The sequence below is a fragment of the Strigops habroptila genome, chromosome Z (genome assembly GCF_004027225.2).
Source record: "Strigops habroptila isolate Jane chromosome Z, bStrHab1.2.pri, whole genome shotgun sequence".
Lineage (NCBI taxonomy): Eukaryota > Metazoa > Chordata > Aves > Psittaciformes > Psittacidae > Strigops > Strigops habroptila.
This window is the reverse complement of record NC_044302.2, coordinates 45,433,542-45,459,488: the sequence shown is the minus strand read 5'-3', so window position 1 is coordinate 45,459,488 and position 25,947 is coordinate 45,433,542. Positions and strand designations below refer to the sequence as shown.

General features: G+C 39.0%; 1 long non-coding RNA gene across 1 annotated transcript in view; it reads right to left on the bottom strand.

The window, feature by feature from the left end:
• The window catches only part of LOC116915251, a 36,584-nt gene extending 11,135 nt beyond the window's left edge, over positions 1-25,449 (bottom strand). Inside the window, exons 1-2 of the long non-coding RNA XR_004389864.1 lie at positions 25,346-25,449; positions 766-867 (exon numbers count right to left, since the gene is read on the bottom strand). This is a non-coding gene — a long non-coding RNA (uncharacterized LOC116915251). The remainder of the gene's footprint in view (positions 1-765; positions 868-25,345) is intronic.
• Positions 25,450-25,947: the final 498 nt, after the last annotated feature.

Below are 25,947 nucleotides of genomic sequence, written 5' to 3'. Positions count from 1 at the left end.
AGAGGCACTGTGAAAAATTATGCTGCTTGTGGCACTAATTTATGTTAATTACATAACCCCTACAAACTGTCCAAATATTTTGCCTTGAATACACCTTCAGAAGATCTACCTGAACATATAGCTGTTACAAAACACAGAGCTGGTTAAAACAAAAAAATATGTTGAGGTGAGGTTTTCTGGGATCAAGAGATCCCAATGACTTTTTCTATTTACAAATTTTGTGAAACCTTATTACAGGTAAACCAAGTAAATAGAGCTGATTTAGTTTGTGTTGAGCTTATCTTTCTCAGAGATTTTGAACAACAAGCCCTGTAAATAGTCTGATCTGCAGCAGAGGACTGGTGCTAAAGGCTGTGTTTCTTGGAATGGGGAGAAGGAAAAGGAATTTGTCTAAGATTGCAGTAGGGAATGATAAGGAAAATGCAGCAGGAACTCACTCATTTGTACATCACCCTCTGCAGCTGCAATGTGTTTATTCAACAAAGAACCAGTTTACTTACTAACCAAAATCCACTATCATGTCACAGCATGAGACCTTATATATTCCTGTCAACTCCTCTGATGTGAGACTCCAGTCCAATACCTTGCAATAAATCACACAATCTGGTGATGATTGCTGTCCCCAGAGGAATTCCACTTGTAAGATACAGGGAAAACCGTGTCTCTCACTTAGGTGTTTTATTGAATTTATTTTTTTAAAGGACCTTTAGCTGCATTCATACATCTAGAGAGAACTTCTTTCCAACTTTTGACTGTATGTCTTACCTACTGGAAGTCAGACTTGAATTCCAAAGTGCCCTCTTGAAAAAAAAGGAGGAAGCAGAAGCCTGGTCCACTGAAGTCTTCCGCACCTAATCAATGTAGTTACTAAGGCACAATGACAGAAAAATTAGAGTAAGATGAATTTATTATTAACTCTCACTCATTGAAAGAAAATTATTCTAGCTAGAAATCAAAGGAGACATGATCTGTTGGGGGAGAAAACTGCAAGGTATGTAAACACTCATACTGGGAAGGGATAAGACATAGTAAAAAGAATGCACACAAGTGACTTTTCTGGCAGCTGACTCTTTCTAACACAAACACTGTTCTTTGTGCTAAATTGTTAAGCAACTTTGCTTCCCCCAAAAAAAGGCAAAGTTTTCATTTATCTGACAAACTGTCTTTCAATATTTTCAAGTATTTACAAAAGAATAGTATACATGCCCTGCACACTGATGTCCACGAACACCAAGTAGCTAAGACATCACTATCTACTTTTTCTGTAGACAGTCTAATGTGTATAGAAGGAAAACTTGGCTCATTGTCCAAAATGTCAACAAATAGGCTTTGATTACAGAATCTTACCATAGTTTAGAGGAACTAATATCCCTCTTCAAAAAATGGGAAATCAATGCAAGCATAGTCACTTTTTTCTGTAATTCAGAAACTTACTCCTTTGAAAGGTAAGGGGTTTACAGTTACAGATCTGGCTTGTCGACCTCCTCACTGACCTGAGTTCTTCAAACTCCCCACTTGGTGCTTCTGCAAATAACCATTGATGACTCTTGCAGAGAAGCTGTAGAAAGTGGAAATCAAGCCCCTAGTTGTGAAATTGCTCATATACTTCATTGAAATATGACTGGCTGCTGCTAATTCACACCGTGAAGGTATAGAAAACAATGACTCCAAAAACTTAGGTCTACGTCTTTGATTCTGCATGCATTCTGCATTAAAGGAAAAGGTATGTAAGGAAATAATAGACCCAACTCTAAGTCAGTATTTGTGAAGCTCTCTCCTTTGCAAGACAACTTAGAATGAATAAGAAGCCATAACCTGCGTAGTCCCAAAACACCTAAATAAAAGAGAATCAAGGATTCGTGTACATACTTCTCTCTTAGGTGTGGGACATTAGGTATCTAAACACAGATCCTGAAAATATCTGGCCTTAAGAAGGAAGAATACTGGACTTGCTTGCATTTTTGATTAGTAGTGAGCCTTGCTCATGCAGAAGTTGTTTTGTCAGGAAATTGGAAGTACCCTGTGAAGTGAGATACAGAATTGCTCAGGCACACTCCCTAATGTTCCAAATGGTAAATATGTGCAGTATTTTGATAAAAGACAAAACATTTGGTCATACTGACTTGAATTCTCTTTTGTACTGAATGAAATTTGCTAAAGCTAGTTAATGGCAATGTTTACTCATCAGAAGCAGCTGTAAGGTTTTGATTATCAAGAATATTCTAATTTTTTACTGTTTTTCAGAATCTCAGAGCATTACAGCCCAAATTAATGAGCTTTTACTCTATATATCCTGGAAATGAGGAAAAAACATATACTGCACCTGGTTCTAATCCTTTTAGCTGAAACTAGGAGTTGCCCAGAAATTACTATGTGCTACACCACATGATTACACAGGATCATCAGCCTTCATTTTCCATTTGTGTGGCTAATAAACAGGTGAGTTTATTAACCTGTAAGATACTTCATCCTCCTGTGTTTTGTGTAAAGGGTAGAGAGTAAGTCTGTGGCTGTGTGATTGACTTACAATTAAGTAAGTAATAAAGGCATAATTTAAGGTTATTAATATGTTTAAATTTGTAAAGTATTTTCTGGCATTTAATTAACATTTGCCAACACAGTCTACAGAAGATTAAATATCAATTAATAAAAATACTCACATTTAGTTAGATCTCTATTAGTTGTCACAATTATTAACTCGATATTGCTGGCTTTTTAAAATTCGATTAAGAGCCTAAATATTTGTTACATTTTTTATATGCGGAAAATCTAATTATATTTGTGTCCTGTAATTTTAACTTGATTACATACCGTGTTTTCTGTTAAAGATTACCATCATCTTTCCTATGAAGTCTCAATAAATGCTCTTTTAACTGTCAATTGATGCTTAATTGACATTACTATCATAAACCAACAGACACTTCTTTCCTTTTATGAATAGGTGAAACACTGGATCTATTGTTTTCTCCATTTACTACATTTGCACATCTCAGCTTGCTGACTATGCTTTGTTTGAGGCCTTCTCTTTGCTAGCATCTACTTGTGGCTGTAATTCTTAACTAATTTGAGGGACAAAGTTAACCTTTCAGACCCAAATAACAGAGTGCAGGTAAAGACCAATGACCTCTAGAACAACTGTGAGCTAGAATTGGTGCAATCATTCTAAACTGAGGAGGCACTGCTGCATTTCATAAATATCTGCAGAAGATCTGGCCCAGAATTTCCTTTCACAGTGGAATGAAACAGAATCCCTTACAAAATCATATAATATTTGCTAGTCACCTCCTTGATTATTCACCTCACCCCGTTGCTCCTGCATCTTGTTTGCCTGTTTGCTGTGATCTCCCATTTTCTTTCCTCTTGCCATGGAGTTACTGCTGCTCAACTATGTGTTTTCTTTAAGTTCCTCTGGAAGAACTTGACTTTGCCCGGAACCATTAAAGCCCTCTGGCCTCCCTAGTTGTCTTTGAAGGCATAGTACAGGTACAAGACCGGCACAAACCTGGAAAAATTAACTAGCTTTTTTGCCTCATTGATCCCCTTATTGCATAGGCAAGAGACAACCAATCAGTTTTCCTCTCCATTCTCAACCTGCAGGGACCCTAGCTTTGGAACAAGTAATTCAGTTCCTATAATGGCAGTGATACGAGTTGGTGGTAGTTATGGCTTTGGTATGTTTTAGCTGTGTGTGTCTGCCTTCCACAACATACAGATTAAAAAAATGGGTAAGATGGTTCTCTATTATTACTGGGAAGCAATATGGTCCCTTAATACAGCGGCCCCAGAAGGAAATATGGCCAGGAAGCTACTATACTCCATCAGTTTCTGGCTACAGGATCACTATGAAATGATTGCAAATGCCATCCAAGCTGATTAAAAAAAAAAAAAATAAGATGACATGGTAACATTAGCTTTTATTTGTCTTCCACGATATGTGTATATTCAAACACAGAGTAAGAAGTGGAAAAGCTCATAATTTAAAAGTATCCTTTTTCTTCCTTTCCTCTTGAAATTAACCAGGCTTTTCATCTGATGAAGAAACAAACAGTGGAAAAAAAGGTGATATATTCCTCTTCCATTTCTATCCTTCTGTGCCATTGTGCATGATCAGTGGTGGAGCTGCTGAGTTTTGTTGCAGGAATGACTGTGCTTCGTAGTGTGCGTAAAGATTACTTACAGATACTCTTTCATGCCAGACATATTCTTCTACAACACACTTTTAATGAGATGGGAAAGCAAGAACTCAATACCTGCACTTGTGAAGTGTGGAGATCTCTTGGGATGAAAGCCATTACTCTAACATGGTCTGCCACCATTCTTTAGATTTAGCCACAGGAGTAGCTGCTATCATGTTAACATACACATAAACAAAAAGGTTGAAGCAAGTAATTCTAAGACATTGCAGTGCTTCAGTCTAAGTCAGGCCCAAGATATTTCCTGACCCATTCACAAGAAATAGTTCTTTATGTTAGCTGACCTGTCTTTATCTCTGATCTTAATCTCATTTCTGTTTTCCTATGCCTGCTAATATTAACCCATTAAATTTACAAATGCTTAACAACTATGTCATTATATATGAAACTGTAGCTTAAAGCTTCTGATAGCTAGCTATATTGCATTAGTAGTTCAATATTTCTTTGGTAATAGGTTCTGGTAAGAATCAGCCTAACCTTAGCATAAGGCCCAGCAACAAATACTCAATTTCTTCTTGCTTAGGTACTTAGTGCAGCCATACTGCCACTGTCCTAGCCCTATCCTGTATCTCAGTGGGCTGCAGCCCACACATTGTCTTCCTAAAGTTGAACGAACTCCAGGCATCAGTAATTTTTGAAGAATGTGGTGAATCATATAATATGCAGAAACAGCCATTATTAAAGAACTAAGACAGTAACAGGCTGGAAAGATTTAAATGCTTGTTTTTCTTCAGCAGGTTTCCCTAACCTTAACATGCAAGCTACAGGAAAGAGTTAAAAAAAAAATCCACAAACTTATCTGAAGGAAGAAGATATAAGAATATGCCAAACAAAGCCCTTCAGATATTTCTAAGAGTAATATCCCTGAATTTTTCAATTAGAAAATAATTTTAAAACTGAAAAGGAAAGTAATAAAAAAAGTACTTATATTAGACCTATACTCCACTAACCACCACCCCCCATTTATTAAAGAGTTTTGGGGTTTTTTTTTAAAGAAGGAGAAATTAATGTCATACATACATAAATAAGGAAACAACCAATTTCTTCTCATGTGATAAAGTTTATAACCATCCCTAGGCCAAATAAGCAAGAAGAAAGAAACTAGGTTTATTACACTTTGCTGCTGACTATGTATAAACCAATGAAAGCAATGAACTCACCTTTATCAGGCATAGATATCCTTGGAACTCTTCTGTCACATAAAGATAAAAGCCATAATTATTACCTTTAACTTAGATCAGTCAGTCAGCAGTTTCACATATCTGCTGTACAGTGAAACTGAACCCTCATTTTTCACTCTTGGACGATTTGCTTTTCATTGTAGGAATGAGGAGTGCTTTTTAAATAGATATTCATTTTATTCTTTATAATTTTATCAGCCTGAAAAGGCATCTGGCAGCAGCCCTCACAGATAGGAACAGGCACAGTTCTTAGCAGACTGGACATTCACAATCTGCAAATGAGCAACTGCCTTACTTCTTAATTTCAAAGCTGCATGTTAATAATATATTAATCAATATATATTTGCAAATTGTTGTGGCCATTGCTCAGGGATCATAGCATCAGTTGTAGCTGCAACATCTCTGAAATCATTTGCAGCACAGAAATTATTATCATCTTTCATCCATCACTGTATTTCCTTTAGCTGTCCTACCAAACAAATCCTATGCATGCAGACTTTACAAGAGTAAGCATTACAAGTGTTAAAACCAGCTAAATTCTCTTTTCCAGTCATCTTCACTCCTTTTTACCTGAAACTAAGCCTAAACTGCTGAAGTTATTTGGAGGTCTTCCCCTTATTGTTTTCACTAGGCTTTTTTCTCTGCTTTTTTTCATTTCCCCTCTTCATCCTCTACAAACAATACATCAGCAACATGCTTTATACATATTCCTGTAGATACAGAGGCACACAACTAAGCCTTCTTACTGGTGATAGATAGAAACTGTCACTGTTATTGCATTCTTGCTTATCAAAGTGGGAAAATCAAAGATAGTGAGATAATATTTCCCATTGCATAAAATATCCATGTTCTAAAAATATTTGTCTGGATCATGTGTGTAAAGCACAGTCAACATCACATACACCTAGTACAAAGGAAGCCTGCAGTCCTGACTACAGTCAATATCAATAAGTTGTTAGAATGACTTTATTTCACCTGCCCAGACCTTTTGATCAATGTGAACACTTATAAATGCCAGCAGGCAGCAATTTCTCATTTGTTTGGTCTGTTAGCTGAGGTAGATGAATAAATTGTGTGAGACAAGTCACCTTCTCCTATACCCTTGCTCAGACAAAATCACCACATTTGAGCAGAAAAGCAATTTCAAAACATTTTTTTATTCCTTTTTTATTTAATTAAAGGATTAATTTTAATTAAGAAACAATCATACAAATTTGAAAATATATGAAATGCATAAAAGGGGTAAGGGCAAGCAGGACAGAAGGAAAAAAAGGAAAGACTCAAAGGTCTGTTGGATAGTGCACCCACCCTGTGAGTTGCAATCTCATATATGTATACTGTGGTAGTTCTTTGGGGCATTACATTAACTCCATTTGGCTGCCAGCTGACATAGTGTCCCACAGTTTACAGGAAACCATTTTGTTGTCTGTGTTTAAGTTCTTTTGAGACATTGTGCTGAGACCTATGACATCTGAAGTGTCTTAGCAGGTGATGACCATGTCCTATTGTGTCATACAAACCTATAATTGTGAACAGTACAGGCACTGATCCAAAATGTCTGCTGTCTAACTTACCTGTTCAGTTAAATATTTCTGATTAATTCTATTTCAGTGGCATGCTTTACTGTCTCCTTTACACCAAACAATTGTAAATAGGACTAAATGATTTTTTTTTTTGCTCTGCATAATGAATTATAACTCAGTGAAATTGAAAGATAGCTAAGTAATCTATAACAAAATCTAATAGAAAATCTATAAAATATTGAAAATAAATACATTTCATCCCTATTTTGTTTGAAAAAACAAAATCCACGTTTCCAAGAGTGCTAGATGTTGCATGACATAATTAAAGTTAAAAATATCATTAATCAAAGCCCAGAGAAATTAACTGGAAACTATCTAGTTCCTTCCATGGGCTTTGGATTTTGCCTCAAATAAACTAATTTCATTTGGGAATATGTCTAGAAAACAGAGGTTTATTAGGTAGCATGAGGGCTGAGCAGATACAGATTCCCATAAATTTAGTGCTACGAGTGGAAAGATTTGGAAGATCAAACTGAGATTATTTTGTGTAATGTTAAATCACAGACATGGTAGCAGATTAAAATAGGGACTTTTTCTGAGTGCTGACTGGCTGAAGGACTGACTAAGCTTCATAGATGTTAACTAATTGCCTTGCAGGCATGTGATAATTGCCACATAGTAATTCTTGGAAGACAACTGCAAGCTACTGGACTGCCTTCCAGGATCACATAGTATATGCAGCCTGACACAATGAGTGAACTCAGATCTCCTTACTTGAAGTAAAAAACCCCACACAAACAAAAACTAACATATATGTGTGTGGCTGTATATGTATATGTGTACACACTTCTGCAGAGCTAATTGCAGTATCTTATAAAGATATAAATCTTCCTATTGTAATAACGTCTAATGACATCATCTATACATGTTGGTGTTGTTAATAAAGCACTAATTTTTTTTAATTCTCTCAAAGATATGGTTCTGTGGAAATGTTTTTCAGAGGAAATTTATTGCATTTGGCCACAGCTGTAAATTTTCTCCTCTGATACTATTAATTTCTTCTAAATGTTTAATGGTTTATAACTGTAATTATTCTTGTGTGCCAACATTAAATTTTTAAAAGTTTAACTTGGATACTATTCATTTCAGAGAAACTGATCTTTTTTACAGCCTCATAAATAGTTCTTTGGTAAAATGAACAGAAGCTCAGCATCTGCCCAAGGTGAATACAAACAGCACTATGTAGTATCTTGCAAAAAGGGAGCAAATTCTTTGATGTCTCAAGTGATCAGCTAATATTAGGTGCAACAATGGTGAAAACTGATACACCAACTAGATAAACATGGTGCACTCAAGCTTCACCACTATTTACTAGGAAAGACTTCAGCGAGAGGGTCAAAGATGATGCAGAAAAAATAAAAAGGGCAATACGCCCAAACCTGAGATTGTACATCAGAGAATAAACAAAGAATGACAAAACAGCAGCTGGCCTCTAGCAATAACAAGTGTTTTTTGGCTGACTGACTTGAATTAAGTTTAAGAAAAAACATATGACTAAAAAACATATTATGTAGTAAGCAACTGCATGTTATCTGATGTTATACCTCACTTCAGGAAAAGATCAGGAGGATATTTCAGTTAATAAATCCTGAAACCAACAGGGAGGAGAAAGGTAAGGTCATTAGTACCTTTTTTTTCACTTTCAGCAAAATTTCTGTAGGATCTGTGTCTGAGTTTGATTCCCTTGACCAGTCCTGATCCTGAACCCTAACTGTAAGATAAGAAGAAGGGCATAGCTGCATAGAAGAACCAGCACAGACTTATCAGGGTGGCCAAGGAGACAGCTACCATGTCTCTTTGACATTACTACTGAGTGATCATAAAATCATAGAATCAATTAGGTTGGAAAAGACCTTTAAGATCATAAAGTCCAACCATTAACCCAGCACTGCCAAGTCCACCACTAAATCATGTCACTAAGGGCCTCATGTACACGTTTTTTGAGCACTTCCAGGGACGGTGATTCCACCACTTCCCTGGGCAGCCTGTTCCAATGCCTGATGACTCTTTCAGTGAAGAAACTTTTCCCAATATCCAATCTAAACCTTCCCTGGTGCAGATTGTTGCTTCTTGTCCTATCACTTGTTTCTTAAGAGAAGAGATTGACGCCACCTCACTACAACCTCCTTTCAGGTAGTGGTAGAGAGCGATAAGGTCCTGCATGAGCCTTCTCTTCTCCAGACTAAACAATGTGATGTGCACATACTTCAGGACATACAGTGACGTAGTGAAAATCACACTATTTGTAAAGCAGGAGTTGCTACAGTCAAGGAAATCTGGAGAATTTTTATATTGGTTTAACTGCTCAGATGATAGATTGTTGCTATTGCATTTATATATATATACATACTTATTTACATAACTTCTAAATGGCCCTGTTGTGTTAAGTGCAATCACTTCTCAGAAAACACTCATCATCTAAAAATATTAAAGGAATAGAAGGAGAATAGAATAAAACTGAATGTGCTTACAATTCACTGAGGTACACACTAGGTTATATTCTTTCCGTTATTAATATACCACCACATTTCAGATGCAATGGGTCTCAGGAACCATGAAAAGCAGATACAAAATTTACTAATGTTGTATTTTAGTCTAAATGTTAAAAGCGCTGAAGTGACCAGAAGTATATTTTCCTGAGGCTAGATAGGACTGTTTGTGGGTGTTGTTTTCTGTTCTTTTCCTTCAAAACAAAGGACAGCAGAAAAACTTGGGTCTAGACTTAAGGATCTTTTCTTGCATTTGATACTAGTTGGTGAGGATTTTACCCTGGGTATTGTATTTAATTAGCCAAACATCTGCTTTTTATTTTTTACCTGTGGATATTATGCACAAATAATGTGTTATAAATACTCTCTTACAAGTATTTTCTCTGTTATTAGTTAGAGGTCAGACAGGTGTAAGATCAGATGAAGTAGGTGGCTGCCAGCCAAAACTGGAAGTGATTGCAGTGAAAAACAAACTTCAAGTGCAAAATATTATTAGTTCTATTTTATTAGTCATCTAAATGTTTCCAATGAAAAATGGTCAAAAGGACAAAAGTAAAGAAAAATATTTTGCCTCTGTTAGAAAAGAGGCCAATGGTGATGCAACAAGCTATACAGAACCAGAAACAGCATCACATTCCAGTTCCTCCATCAAACTCCAACCAGTGCAACTTATCTGTAAACTGACACATTGACACAACCTTGTCAGTTATCATAGAATCATAGAATGGTTTGGGTTCAGAGGACCTTAAGATCACGTAGTTCCAACCCCTCACACCATGTTGCCCAAGGCCCTGTCCAACCTGGCCTTGAACGCTGCCAAGAGTGAAGCATCTACCACTTCTTTGGGCAACCCATTAGGCTGCCTCACCACCCTCACAGTAAAGATCTTCTTCCTTAAATCTAATCTGAGCTTCCTCTGTTTCAGTTTAAAACCACTACCCCTTGTCCTACCACTACAGTCTCTGATGAAAAATCCCTCTCCAGTATCCTTGTAGGTCTCCTTCAGATATTGGAAGGTTGCTCTGAGGTCTCTATGCAGCCGTCTCTTCTCCAGGCTGAACAGCCCTAACTTTCTCACTGCCTGTCTTCTTATGCGAGGTGCACCAGCCCACTTCTCATCCTCATGGCCCTCCTTTGGACCTGTTCCAACAGCTCCATGTCCTTATGTTGAGGACACCAGAACTGCACACAGTACTCCAAGTGAGCTCTCACAAGAGCAGAGTAGAGGTTCTCACAGGTCTACCTTTCAAACATGTCAAGGTCCCTCTGGATGGCACCCCTTCCCTGCAGCGTATCAAACGAACCACACGGGTTGGTGTCATCAGCAAACTTGCTAAGGGCACACTCAATCCCACTATCCATGTTGCCAGCAAAGATGTTGAACAGGATTGGTCCCAACACTGATCCCTGAGGGACACCACTCTTTACCAGTCTCCAGTTGGGCTGAGCCATTGACCACAACTCTTTGCATGACACCACCCAGCCAACTCTTTATCCCCTGGGTGGTCCATCCATCAAATTTATGTCCTTCCAGTTTAGAGACAAGGATGTCATGCAGGACAGTGTCAAACGCTTTGCACAAGTCCAGGTAGATGACATCAGCTGCTTTGCCCCTATCCATCAGTTCTGTGGCCCCATCATAAAAGGCCACCAAATTGGTCAGACAGGATTTGCCCTTAGAGAAGCCATGTTGGCTGTCACTAATCACGTCATTGTTTTACTTGTGCTCTAGCATGGTTTCCAGCAGAATCTTCTCCATAATCCTGCCAGGCACAGAGGTGAGACTGACTGGTCTGTACTTCCCTGGATTTTCTATTTTCCCCTTCTTGAAAATAGGGGTTATATTTCCCTTTTGCCATGATTTTTCAAATGTGCTGGACAGTGGCTTAGCAAGTTCATTCACCAGCTCCTTCAGGACCCACAGATGGATTTCACCAGGTCCCACAGACTTGTGCACATTCAGGTTCTTAAGATGATCTTGAACCTGATCCTCTCCTACAGTGGGCCTAAGCTCTTCTTTCTCACAGTCCCTGCATCTGCCCTCCAAGACTAGGGCAGTGTGGTCAGAGCACTTGCTGGTGAAGACTGAGGCAAAGAAGTCATTGAGAAACTCAGTCTTCTCCAAATCCAGGGTAGCCAGTTCTCCTCATAGCTTCCGGAGAGGGCCCACATTATCCCTAGTCTGTCTTTTGTTTGCTACATACCTATAGAAGCCGTTCCTGTTATCTTTCACATCACTTGCCAGATTTAATTCTAACTGGGCCTTAGGTTTCCTGACCTGATCTCTAGCTTCCTGGACATTGTCCCTCTATTTTTCCCAGGCCGCCTGTCCTCGCTTCCACTTTCTATAAGCTTCTTTTTTCCAAGTTTTCTCATCAGTTCCTTATCCATCCATGGAGGCCTCCTGGCCTTCTTCGCCCATTTCGTTCTTGTTGAGACGCATTGCTCTTGAGCTTGGAGGGCGTGATGCTCGAATATCAACCAGCAGTCTTGGGCTGCTCTGTCCACTAGGGCTTTTTCCCATGGAATCTTACTGAGCAGGTTTCTGAAGAGGACAACATCTGCTGTCTTGAAGCCCAGGGCAGTGAGCTTGCTGCATGCTCTTCTCACTGCACTGAGGACCTCGAACTCCACCATCTCGTGATCACTGCAGCCAAGGCTGCCTTGGAGCGTCACATTCCCAACCAGCCCCTCCCTGTTGGTGAGCACGAAGTCAAGCATGACACCCCTCTTTGTCAGCTCCTCTATCACTTGCAAGAGGAAGTTGTCTTCCACAAAATCAAGGAACCTCCTGAATTGCCTGTGCCGGGCTGTACTGTCCCTTCAAAAGATATCTGGGTGGTTGAAGTCTCCCATGAGGACAATGGCGAGTGTGAGGCTGCTCCTATCTGTTTATAGAGAGCTTCATCCACACAGTCCTCCTGATTGGGTGGCCTGTAACAGATCCCCACAGTAATGTCCCTCATCACAGTTCTCCGTTTGACCCTAACCCACAAACTCTCTGTTGACTCGTCACCCGTCTCCAGATAGAGTTCCATACTCTCCAGCCTATCATTGGCATAAACAGCTATACTCCCTCCCCATCTGCCTGGCCCCTCTTTCCTAAAGAGCCTATAGCCTTCCATTCCAACACTCCAGTCTTAGGAGTCATCCCACCATGTTTTTGTGATACCAATGATGTCATATCCCTGTAGACATCCACTCTTCTCTAATTCTTCTTGTTTATTCCCCATACTGTGATCATTTATATAGAGCATCTGAGCATCTGAGCAAACAAAACCAACTCATTGGCTGCAGTGGTTGGAGTAGCTCTGCTACCATAGTTTTGTACTGTTAATTTGAGTCAAAACATCTAAATAATTTGATGAGTTTGGCTCACAGTTTCACTCGCTCATAATATTTAGAATCAAAACAGGCCACTATGACATGCCCTGTTATATTTCAGGATGGCTACAAGGGGTAAGAGGGGGACACCTATGACTCTAAAGACAGAATATATCTATCTTCCTTGATCACCATTCCCAGTATGCTGCACAAGTATATATGCTGATGTCACAGTACTTCAGAAACAACTCTAAAAGCATGGGCTGAAACTGGTAGATTATAAATTTTATTGTGATTCACAGGTTTTTGTGTGAAAAAAACAGGAGGAAAAACACCCTTCACTGAAAGAAAGCCTTATCACATCTTAACTTCCAATTATCTCATAATCGCTTTGAGCATTTAAAGCAGTCCCAGCTGCCAGCTATGGAAACAAAGTGAAACACAGTAATTTTTGTTCGGTGTGAGGGCTGATGTGGGATTTAGCAAGCTATGGTAGTGAGAGGTACACTATTAGGCAGCAATAATTCAAAAAAGGAATGAAGACTACTGCAACCTCTGCAAATGAATATTTCCTATGAAAGTGTGTCCTTGACACATTAATAGTGTATTTTTGTGTCATACATTAGGCAGGTATAGAGATCAGAAAGAAAGAACAAGAGAGAGGAGAGAGCAAAGGACAGAACGCTTAGATAAAAGCTTTCTCTGTAAGTGCAGAGTATTTTGAATTAATGCATTTTTTTATTATGTATCTGGGAATGAGCAAGAGTGAAAAAGACTTGAATAAGAAGGGATAGACAAAACTTGCTTATTACCTAAACAAAACTAATTAAATCCAAACCTCCATATTTCCTGTCAACCTTAACCTTTTAGTTCCAGCAAAATAGCAAAAAATTGGAGCTGCCATTATTCATCTGGAACCACCTATTATTTGCAAAGTCCCTCTTCTTTTTGATGTTTTTGGTATCTTACTAACAGTGCCTATCTAAGGGTCCTTCTCCAACCTAATCCCTACTATATCCTAAGTGAGGGTCTTTTAGTTCATATGCTTGTCTCTTAGCAAAAGCAAGGGTACCTTCAGCAAAATAATGAAGAAGAAAGAAAAGAAGAAAGAAAAGAAAGGGAAAAATTATCTTTACATGGTTGTTTACCTTCATTCTTTTGCTCAGGAGGAGCAAAGACTCTTTCATAGTTTATATCTCTCATTTATAGAGTAGTTACCATAAAAAGCAGTTTAATAATTAAAAACAAAACAAATAAAACGTCATTAAATCTTCTAATTTTTTTGAATAGGAGAACCTGCCCTATCCTACGCAAGCTGTGTATGCATGTGTTCAATCTGTAAAGAGCTGATTTCTACCTCAGAACAGGTTTTTACCACCCTAGTAACAATTGACAAACCCTGCCACTCTCAGATAACAATTCTCACAGCCTAGCAATCTATATGGTTACATTAAAATCCACTCTCAAAGCACAGAATGACAACAGTTAACTCTTTGGAGCCACTAAATCTAACCATGTCATCTCAAACAAATAAACAGAAATTCTTCACACCCAGTTTGTTGGGCTCCTATGCAGATGGAATAAACTGAAAATTTACACAGCACATCATAAACGAGAGTGAGTAAATTCCATCCACAAAGCAGCTTAATACTAAGAAATAGGCTTCAAAAATGGAGAAGTCCGTGCACAAAGAATGCATGCTTAGGCAGAAAAGCAGACGTTTCAGGAGACCAGCTTGGATAGTGGGAAACACATGACAGAGTTCCAACACAAAAAGCCAGCATATGGGGGCTAGAGGCAGGGATATGGTTCAAGGGAAAATTTTAGAAACATTGACCAGACATGCAGGGATGGTATGAGGAAAGCTAAAGCTCAAATGGAGCTGAGACTGGTGGGGTAGTTTAAGGGCAACAAGAAGAGCTTCTATCACTGTGGTGATAGTAAAAAGCAAAATAAAATGCAGGACCGTTGCTGAGTATGGCAGGTGACTCAGTGACAGTGAACACAGATCAAGCTAAGATGTTCCATGCCATCTGTGCCTCAGAATTCTCCAAAGAAGGTCTTCTATGGCTTTGCACTTAGGAATTTGGTTCAAGGAAGAGAACAACTAGCAGTGAATGTGAGTTGAGTCAGGGATAACTAGCATGAGTTTGGCCCATAGAAGTCCATAGGATCAGATAGCCTGCATCCAAAGGTGCCAAGCAAGCTGGAAGATGCATTCACAAAGCCACTAACAGGTTTGAAGAGCAGTTAGCATCTGTGACAACAGAGGGAAAGAAAATACTGCATCAGTAATCAAAAAGGTGTAAAAAGATGATGCTGTTCAGCTTAACTTCAAAGAGTAACAAAATCATGAAGTGAGTCCTTTTGGAGCACATATCTCAGCAGCTGAGGAAGAAGATGGTAGGGAAACAGTGGGCATTGATTTACCCAAACTGAAAATTATATCACTCATATGGTTGCTTCCTGTAATGAAATGTCTGAATTTGTGGATATGTGGAAAACAGGGACTATAATTTATGCTGACTAAATGCTTCAAGCACTCTACCACAATGTCTTTGTATCCAAACTGGATGTTAGTGTCCAGGTGGATGTCCCACCAAGGGTATAAATGCCTATTTGGGTGGTTAGGCCCATAGGTGGTGGTCACTGGGTTGAATCTGCTTGTAGGCTTGTACCCTGTGGTGTCCCACAAGTTCTGCCCTGCGGTTTGTCTTGTTCAACATCTCTATCCATGACCGGGTAAGGTGACCGAGTGCACTGTCAGCTTTGCAGGTGATGCCAAATTGGGAGATACCAGTCAATACTCACAGGGATCTGGAGCAGTGGGAGGAAAGGACAGGACAGGAGCAAAAGACAGCCTTGCCCTAGGCAGGCAGAGACCAACAGTGATGCTGGTTGGAAGGGGGGTAACTCTGGGGAGAAGGCCTTGGTGTTGGTGGGTGGCAAGCTGAGCAGGGCCAGAGCGGCTGGAGATAAGGGAAAACTTCTTCCCTGTGAGGACAGCCAGGCAGTGAGGACAAGCCTAAGGGCATGGTGCTGTCTCTCTCCTTGGAGAGTTTCCAGCTCCCACAATTTAAAGCCGTGAGCAACCTGGTCTGCCCCCATGGCTCAGCCTGCTCTGGGTATAGGATCAGACTAGAGACTTCCCTGCTGGCCTGAATTGTCTTGTAGGTCTGTAATCTTATTTGGAAAAAAGATAATAGAAGTGAAAGTTATATTTTTGAATTGATTATTTATATAAAATTCAAAGCCTATTCTTAATTAACTAATCATAATGAAGTTAAAGGAATTTGAATACATGTACTCAATCTTTGCTAATCTGAAACACCAAACTCTTGGAAATAGGACCCAGGAACATCCATTATGCGGTATTTCTATATCAATTTACCCCTTAAATCTGGTTTAAAATCTGGCCAATCTTTTTTTTCCAAACCAAAACAATGTTCTCACAAATATTTTCTCTCTTTCTCTCTCTTTTTGTCTTTCTGCCTCCTTTCTTCTATCCTCCTACATCATTTAACACATACCCATCTCTATCCTTCAAACTTCATCACTGGAGTTTTTATGAAAGCCTTTTTTATAGTACCTGCATTCTAGAAAAGGTTATTAGTGTGTCTGTATATCTTATTATACTTGCTTTTATCTCTTCAAATTATCTGTATTTCCCACTTTCCAACATGATCACTTATTTCTTACTCTTACTGTTGTGATTTTTCATGTTTTACCTGTATGAAAAAAAAGTACGTTGTACATCATTTATTCAGTTTTCTAAAAACTGTTTTAGATGGCTTGCAGATCATAAATACACAGCTTCCTCATATATAAGTTCTGTGTGGATTATAATACCCAGAAGATGCTATAGGGGTGTAAACACATAACATGCACTACAATGCAAAAAAGAGGATGCAAAAGGGGTGTTATTTTAGACCACTAACTTTGCACGTTCTACATTGCTTAGGCAGTCCAAAGTAGTATAGTAGTTGGGACTGGATTTTTAAAGTGAGCTTTTCCATAATTGTCCTTCCATTTTCCTACAATAAACACACCGAAATAGAAAATAAAGGCAGAAGCATTTGCTGATAAAGTGCAATGTCTGCCTAAGCAGTACCCTGTTGTACACTGTATGGAAGGTTGTCTACCAAGAAAGTATAAGTACACACTGTCACATTCTTGCAAAGAGCAACACTTATAAATATATTTGAACTTTTGACAAATTAGCAGCTTGTCTTGTGGGAGGGCAGCGGACTTGTAAATGTCCCATGTGTGGATGGAAATGTGACATGAGCTTTTAGACCTTCTTAGTATCCTCCTTTCTCATCTTTTAGTGATGGCACCATGCATGCATCAGCACATCAGTACTACAGTGGATCTCTGGCTTCTGAAAGCTAACAGGCAGGATAACTATCCTGCCTAAGATCAGCCTCCCTTCTAAAGCTTAGTGTTCTTACACTCTTTATTACACTGGGTTGATTTTTCTATTAAGATCATCTTCGTTAAAGTAAGGCAATATTATCCAACTAGAAGTGCTTGCAAATCTGGGATTAATGTTACCTTCCACTCCTCCACTCACGCTCTACCCACGTTACAAGACATAGAACAGTGTGTGATCTTACATACCATATGTTCTAAAACACCAAGGCAGCTTATACATGTCAAGAAGTGCTCCTTGCCATGTGAAATTTCAGAGTACTGTGCTGAGCAAAATAGAGGCTGGGATTTTTGCATATTCCTGAAACTGAATTTCTCCCTTCTGACAGCAATGGAACCCCAGAAATTAAAGAAACAGCTTTGTGCTTGTCTTTAGATTCAACCCTCCCTCGTACTCCACAAGTTTAATATATATTAACTGATTTTCTGCTACATGCGGATACCGACAGACACACCTAAAAGTGTTGGTAAATGTAAATCAAAGCTTTGACTGCGAATAACATGGAATGATTATGGTTGTTATTTTAGAATGTAGCTTAAAAATCATTGTCTAAAATGTGGGCTAATTTAGGCCATAAATACACAGACGACAGCTATTGTGGTTTAGACCCAGCTGCTAACTCAGCACCATGCGGTTCTTACTGTATGGGTTCGCTCACCCATCCCCTTCCTCCACCCTACGGCCTTGATGGGGAGGAGAATCGAAAGAATGTAAACCCCGCATTTTGAGATAAGAACAGTTTAATAACTAAAATAAAGTAAAATATAGTGATACTAGAAAGAATACCAATAATAATAATAATAGGAAACAGCAAAAGAAAAAATGAAAGCTCAGAAAACGCAAGTGATGCACAATACAATTGCTCACCACTCACTGACTGATACCCAGCCTGACCCTAGCAGCGATCTGCCCTTCTGGGTGACTCCCCCCAATTTATACACTGGACATGACATACTGAGGTATGGAACACTCCTTTGGCTAGTTTGGGTCAGGTGTCCTGCCTCTGCTTCCTCCTGGCTTCCCCTGCCCCTCCTCACTGACAGAGCATGAGACTGAAAAGCCCTTGATCAGAGTAAGCCTTACTTAGCAAAAACTAGAACATTGGTGTGTTATCAGCATTGTTCTCAGACTAAAGTCAAAACACAGCACTGCACCAGCTACTAAGAAAAATAGCTGTTACAGCTGAAGCCAGAACACAGCATTGCTAAATTCCCACAGAGGACTTCTAATACTGGGGAATCTTTCTTAACCGGTTGGAGGTGGTTTTGCCTTTTTCTGTTTCTGCCCGTCCCCTTGCAGGGAAAGAAAGTTAGGTCGCATTGGGACCTAACTTGTCCTGAAGGTGTTGTAAGATTGTAGAAGCTAAAGAAGTAGAAGTAGGACTTAAAGAAGTGTGCTCTGGTGCACCACAGTCAGGCTTAGAATACCCATGCGGGCCTAAATCCGTATAATAATAATTTTGGATACTCCAACACTTGGAAAACTGTCCCTTGCCTTGTAGACATATGTAGTGCAGCTGCAAGCAATTTTTCTTCCACTTTTACAAGCCCAATTGGAAATGCTTGGTGACTGTCTTCAGGTAACAGGGAGTGTAGCGTTTGCTTCCTAGGATTTAGTGTTTTAGAAAGGTGGAAGAGAGGTAAGACTGATATCTATGTACAGTCAACTGTTCGGTGGGGTTTGGGCTTTGTAATTTAAAGTGATAGAACAGTGTAGTTATCCATACCTGGAGGAAGCATTGTGCTAGAGAGGCCACTTATCTGGGGACTGATTCACCAAACTCAGTCCTCAGTATCATGTTGATTCATTAAGATTTTTTTTGAGGCCACATAGGACCAATACAGTAAAGATTTAATTCTTTCAAAATTTTAAATATCATGCACTTCTGTAGAGAAAATGTAAGACTACAAGGCTGTTGATTTGTCTGCACTTCCTATTCAAATGTGATTGAATGGGTTGTAACTTCACCTCAAGTGAAGCAGGATGTTTTTTTGTAAAGAGGGCAATAAGGTAAAAGTGGAGTTTCTGCTCTGTGCCAGGCTTAACTCAGTGTAAGACTTCGAAAGATACATGTAGGATCAGTCATCTTGAGAAAAGATAAAAGGTTTTCCAAAAATGAGGCAGCTCAATATGTCCTTTAATTGCTCTGAATATCAGTTTCACTATCAGTTTCTCTTCTTCCAAACTTTTTATGTCTTCTGCTAGGTCTGAAGGTAACCACAGATTGGTAGACAGACAAGATAGGGAGCCAAGACAGAGGATTTTTCCTTATTTCTTATTTTTCATTTAAGTAAGTACTTATATGGTGTGATCTCACTACATGTTCCTACTTCCTCACCCCCTTCCCTTCTGTTGCTTGTTATCCCTATTTTTGGTACTTTGATTTAAAGTAATTGGCAATACATCCAGTAGATGTGCTCAAGAGAAGAGATCTCCCTAAGGGTTTTGGTATAGCAATCTTTGATTTGTTGAAGAAGACTTCGGTATCTTGTCTTTGTGAAACTTGTCCATTTTTTCCAAGGATTTCCATGCCACGATGTGTTTATATATGTATGAAAACATGTGTATATAAAGGCATATTTGTTCAGCTAAAACCTGTTGGTTTTACTGATCACTCCTGTAAACACAAAGGTGATTGACTGATACCTTCTAGCAGTGTATGCTATGTTTCAGAGGGTGAAAATAAGACAAAAATTATTCTGACTTATAAAGTTACCATTAGGTGAACATATTTTGCATTAATCAGGGCACTCCATGGTGGATTCTGAAACTTGACATGACTGGGGCTGACATGTCAACTCAGAAGTATTGTCTTGAATTGCCAAAACCCGATGTTAAGTAAGAGATTATTTTAGTACCTTTGTAATAATGGTCCTTTGAACAATATATTTGTCTATTTCTTTTCCTAGAAAGGATCAAGATTCATGTGCTTATCTCTCCCTCACTCTCCAATTTCCTTTCTCCTCGTTAATTACTTTGTTCAATTTCAAGTAGTTTAAAATAGCTAAGGCTTGAAACACCTTGAAGTTTTGACAATTCACTCATCAATGAGTCAGAACCAGATATCTGAAGTGAAATTTTTAATGTAATGACTTATAATCCTAAGTTTATTGTTCTTGGGAGGAGTGAGAACATACATTCAGCAATGCAGTCATGCCACTGAATATCTGATTTTCTGTCATTGAAAGTGCCAGGAGGAGAAAAGAAATCATTAAATGGCTAATACCAAGAGAAATGCATAAAGAACATAACTAAGTGGGAATGTCATATTTCTTGAATCAACTTTTAATCATCATTTTCTATTTCCCATCAGAACTAGAACACGTCTTTTTGGAAGATGGAAACTTATTTTAAATTTATTTAAAGATTTTTTCTGAAAATTTTATCTTTTTCTAATTAACTATAACTGCTAGTCTAAGCTCCATTCCCTTAATAACTTAGCTTAATTAAAAAAAAAAAAAAAAAAAAAGTAGGAAAAATCTTTTGAAACCTTATAATCCTATGTGAACGTAAGATACATAATTCCAGAAAGTCTGCAAATTCCAGTAGGACTCATGCCTTAAGTAAAATTTGCTAAGTCAGTCCTCGATTCTGTTGATAAGGATTTCAGTTCATAAAAAGTTTAGTACAATAAGGACTTGAGAATTTTACTGATACCATCTTAAGAAGAAAGAAAAAAAAGAAGAAAATTTTAAGTGATAAGGAATAGAGTCCAGGGATGGTATGTAACCTTCTGTTATATCAAGCAGGCCTTTTGTTTGATTCCAGTTGAAGCTTGCTCCAGCTGTACAGTAGAATTGTATCAGTACATGACATGAAAAACATAGTACATGTATGTTATATCATTGGGATTTAGTATAAAAATATGTGAGTACACATGCTAAATCAAATTGCAAGTAAAGTAGTTATTGTCTAAGAGTCTTGAAGCAGGTAATTATTCTAAGTGTCTTAACAACACCGTGGTCTTCAACAAAATCCAAAAGAGAGGGGGAAACATCCTTCTCCATTCTGAAGTCATATTTAACTTTACTGCAGTATCAACTTCCCACCACAACACACACCACATATTGTAAGGGAAGCTGATGTAGTTCTGCTAATGATAAAACAGACATTAGAAATCAACATTTCCTTCACAGGAGATTATTTTGCACTGCTGTTTGTGGCTGTACACTTTTTGGTGATTCAGAACTATAAATGACCTTCAAGGCACTCCATAATTCTTTCAGACTGTTCGAAATAGATCTACTCATTATTTTTTAATAAGGTTTTGAATATCTACAACTTAGTGGCAAGTGGGTTTTTAGTTGCTAAAGTGGGTTCTTTCAGCACATGAAAAGAAGATCTAATATCAGCAACTGTGTCATTCATTTTGTGAAAATACATCCAGTGATACTTGTGCTTTTATTTATTTTTTAATCTTCCCTTCCAACATATTTAAGCAACATGAAAAATGCTAAAATAACTGCTACAGCACATAATGAAACATTATTATTCAAGAAGTGTGAGGAGAGCATATTCTTTGATTTGCATGCTGTTGTGCATAGAAAATATTTTGGCAGACTGAAGTTACTGTATTGGTCTGAATGTACATATCAAAGGAACTCTTCTTCCCAATATTATTGCATTCAAAAAGCTGCACAAGATGGCAGTTCCTCGCTTTCTGGAGCTACATTCCCAAAGCACAGACAAAGAGAACAGCAGAGACGAGAATACTAAACAGCAGATAATAATAGTACTGCCTTTGGAAAAGTATTTGAGTCCCATAGTAAGATGAAGCCAGTGGAGTTGCACTCACTTACAGGTGTGAAAATAGGATATTAGATGTTTCAACTACTCATTTTTAAAATAAAATTGGTTACTTACTGTTTTCTCACAGAACAAGCACAGTTACTCATAAACACAATAGAAGTATTCACACTTTGCATCCTTCATTAGATTTAAACAACTCCACAGTAATTGTTGCTGTCCCTTTCTTAATGAAACAATATATGAAAAAAACCTGAATTCACAAACACCGTGGGCTTGGTGTTCAGTTCCTCATGAAAGAGATTTCATTCCCTTTTTACCATTGGCCTTCATATCTTCTGACAGAATGACAGATCCTGTTATGTCACAGTGATATTTGTAGTAAAACTTGTGAGAGATTGTGATATAGTGGTAACAAGGATTATGTAATGTAATAAGACATAAACATACATTTCACATTTGGTGAGTCAGTGCCATCATTTTCTATGAGACTTTAATTAAAAATTCCCTTCCCTACACTTAGTGATCCAATTCAAACCGTTGTTGACTTTGTGGCTGTTGGCTGTTGAATGTAGCCATGTCTTCCCCCTACTTTTTTTCCTTTCTGTTTTTTTTTCTTTTTGTTTTGTTTTGGTTTGTTGTTTTTTTTAATAGTGTGTTAGTTGGTGAAGTCTTTCCTGAGCTCAGTTAGCACTATCAAGAATCTTTCCTTCAGGTTTAAAACTTTTGGCTTATATAAGATTCTTAGCCCAATGTCAAGGCAACTATCAGCTAAACTATGTCACAGAAAGGCTGCCACGCCTGATAAAGCCTGTGAACCATCACCTATTTCTCCTATTCCAAGTAGGGTTGAATGATGCTGCCACAAGGTGACTCAGATGTATCAAAAGAGCCTTTACATCCTTTCCAGCCATTACATCCCTTGGAATGATGTTAAAAGGATAGGGACCACAGGTGGTTTATTCCTCTATCCTCCCAGATGGAGAAGTAGGGTGGAGAAAAAGCAGACAAACTGAACAGGAGAATGACTGGCTGCATAGCTGATGCCATGACCAAGGTCTGAGCTTCTATGATTTTGTGCATACCTTTGAGCCTGTTGACAGCTGGAAGGGCTCAACTAACCAAGTGGAGCAAGAGTGTCCTGGACAATAAGCTTGACTTATAAACCAAGCTTTAGATTTAGCAAGGGAGGGGGGTGGAGCAGTCAAGAAGGGCCAGGGGCTGCTGAGGCGTTAGCAAACAACAGTGAAACACCTGTAAATTGCCACAAGGGACTGAGGGTGAGCTCCTCTGAAAAGGGGATGTGGCCAATAGCCCAGCTGAAGTGCCTCTATACCAATGCACACAGCATGGGAAACAAACAGGAAGAGCTGGCTGCTGTTGCCCACATGGAAAACTGTGACTTGATTGCTATCACAGAAACTTGGTGGAATGAGTCACATGATTGGGGTGCTGTGATTGATGACTGTAAGCTATTCAGAAGGGACAGGCAAGGAAGGAGAGGTGGGGGATTAAGTAAGAGTAAAGTTCAATATCTGGGTTTGAGCATTTTATTTTCAAGAAGAAATTGTCTGAGTGCTAATATGTTGTGGATAAATAAGAAAATATGTGTCTATCTCTAGCATGACTGACTAAAAAGCAGACAGACTAAAAGCTTCTCTAGCTGTGAAATACACATTTTTCTCTTAGGTTTTAATGGTGTGTCTGTTGGCCATGAATGTGACAGAAGATTGTTTAGTTTCTGACACCACTTCATCACAATATCTTTAAGGGGGAAAAAAAAATTAAAAATTTGCAAGTCCTAAAGCAAATAACAGCCCATACCAACACTAGGTGATCCCAATGTTTCTTCCATACTCTAAACTTCCAACCTCAAGCTGGCAAATTTCATACTATAATTAGAAACTCTTCACACAAAAATCTCTGGTATGTTGAAAGAGTAAAATGTCAAGATGAAGATGAATAATTTTAATTTGAAAATAATGTAAACTAAACATGTAGGCAACTGAAATCATTGTTCAATTCAGGTTTTTTATATTATAAAACTTCTAGGATTATTTTAGAGATTTTCTTTTGTTAAAAGACTACCAGAGAATTCTCAGTATGACAGAAACCAGAAACTTCCCACCAAATCCATGCCCAAATTGCAGCACAGAAAACAAGACTTTGGTTTTGGTTGGGTTCTCTCTCTCTATGGCTCAGATTCACCAAAGTCAAGAACCCTCTGTTTAAATGTTTTTGCAACAAAATTTTAGTCCAGTTCAGCATGAGTTTAGATGCTTTGCTGAATCACAGATTACTACAGCTGGAAAAATTACCCAAATAAAATTCCTTTGTCATTATGACTGGCAGATTCTAGCAAGAGAAGCCCTAACTCACAGAAGATAAAAGTGATATGTCTAGTCACCGGGATCTGCATTGCTGCTGTTCTATACTTTTCCTCTGTCCTCTTAAACTTTTCATTAGAAGTGTAGGAATATTGCCAAATGTTTTTGTGTGAAAGCCCCTGAAAAATAGAGCACAAGCTTTAATACATTTTTTTTTCAGTCTTTGAAATCCAGATTTTAGATTAAAAATGTCTTTCAGTAAGAATGATCAAATTTTAACATCCCTTTCCTTCTGATGATTTTATTTAAGTGATACAGATTAATGTGCTGAAGTTTTTTCTCTTTCCGCACAAAAAAAAAAAAAAAAGAAAAAGAGACTTTTACCAAAATGCTAAAAGGTTTTGTTAAATATTTTCCACCTGACTCTATTTATCATTAGACTTATGGAGATTAACTTTTTTTACACAAAGGAGGGTTTTTTTGATGTATTTAGTGGGTATCGTGGATTTGTACGTTCACTGTTCATCACTTCATTTAATAGGTGTCCTGGGTTCAGCTATAGCAGTCATTTTTCTCCTGCTTAGTAGCTGGTGCAGTGCTGTGTTTTTTAACTTTCAGCCTGGGAACAACGCTGATAACACCGATGTTTTTAGTTGTTGCTAAGTAATGTTTATTCCAACCAAGGACTTTCTCAGTCTCATGCTTTGCCAGGGAGGAGGGGAAGCCGGGAGGAAGCAGAGACAGGACACCTGACCCAAACTAGCCAAAGGGGTATTCCATACCACAGCACGTCATGCCCAGTATATAAACCGGGTGTCGTGGTTTGAGCCCAGCCGGTAACTCAGAACCACACAGCCGCTCGCTCGCGCTCGCTCCCCCCTCCCCCCCCCCCCTTCTTCTTCCTCCCCCCCGCTCCCGGAGGGATGGGGAGGAGAATGGGAAGAATGTAACTCCCACGGGTTGAGATAAGAGCAGTCCCGCAACTAAGGTATAACACAGAACCACTACTGCTACCACCAATGATAATAACGATTAGTGAAATAACAAGGGGAGAGGATACAATTGCTCACCACCCGCCGACCGATACCCAGCCCGACCCGAGCAGTGATCTGGGCCTTCCGGGTAACTCCCCCCGGAAAAAAAGGAACCCGCGTCTCTCTGTGTTGCCCAGTGCGGTGACGCAACCGATCCCGGAGAAGCCGGCGGGAGCCCCGGGGAGAGTTCTCTTTTGTTTGTGAAGGGCCGGGCGCCCTGGAATGGGTTCGCCCCGAGAGAGGGGCCCGCGCTTTCTTTTTCCGGGGGGAGTTACCCGGAAGGCCCAGATCACTGCTCGGGTCGGGCTGGGTATCGGTCGGCGGGTGGTGAGCAATTGTATCCTCTCCCCTTGTTATTTCACTAATCGTTATTATCATTGGTGGTAGCAGTAGTGGTTCTGTGTTATACCTTAGTTGCGGGACTGCTCTTATCTCAACCCGTGGGAGTTACATTCTTCCCATTCTCCTCCCCATCCCTCCGGGAGCGGGGGGAGGAAGAAGGGGGGGGAGGGGGGGGAGCGAGCGAGCGGCTGTGTGGTTCTGAGTTACCGGCTGGGCTCAAACCACGACAATAGGAATGATCTCACTTTTGTAATGAATCTAAGATTAAATCCAACCTTCAATCTGTTTCCCAAAAT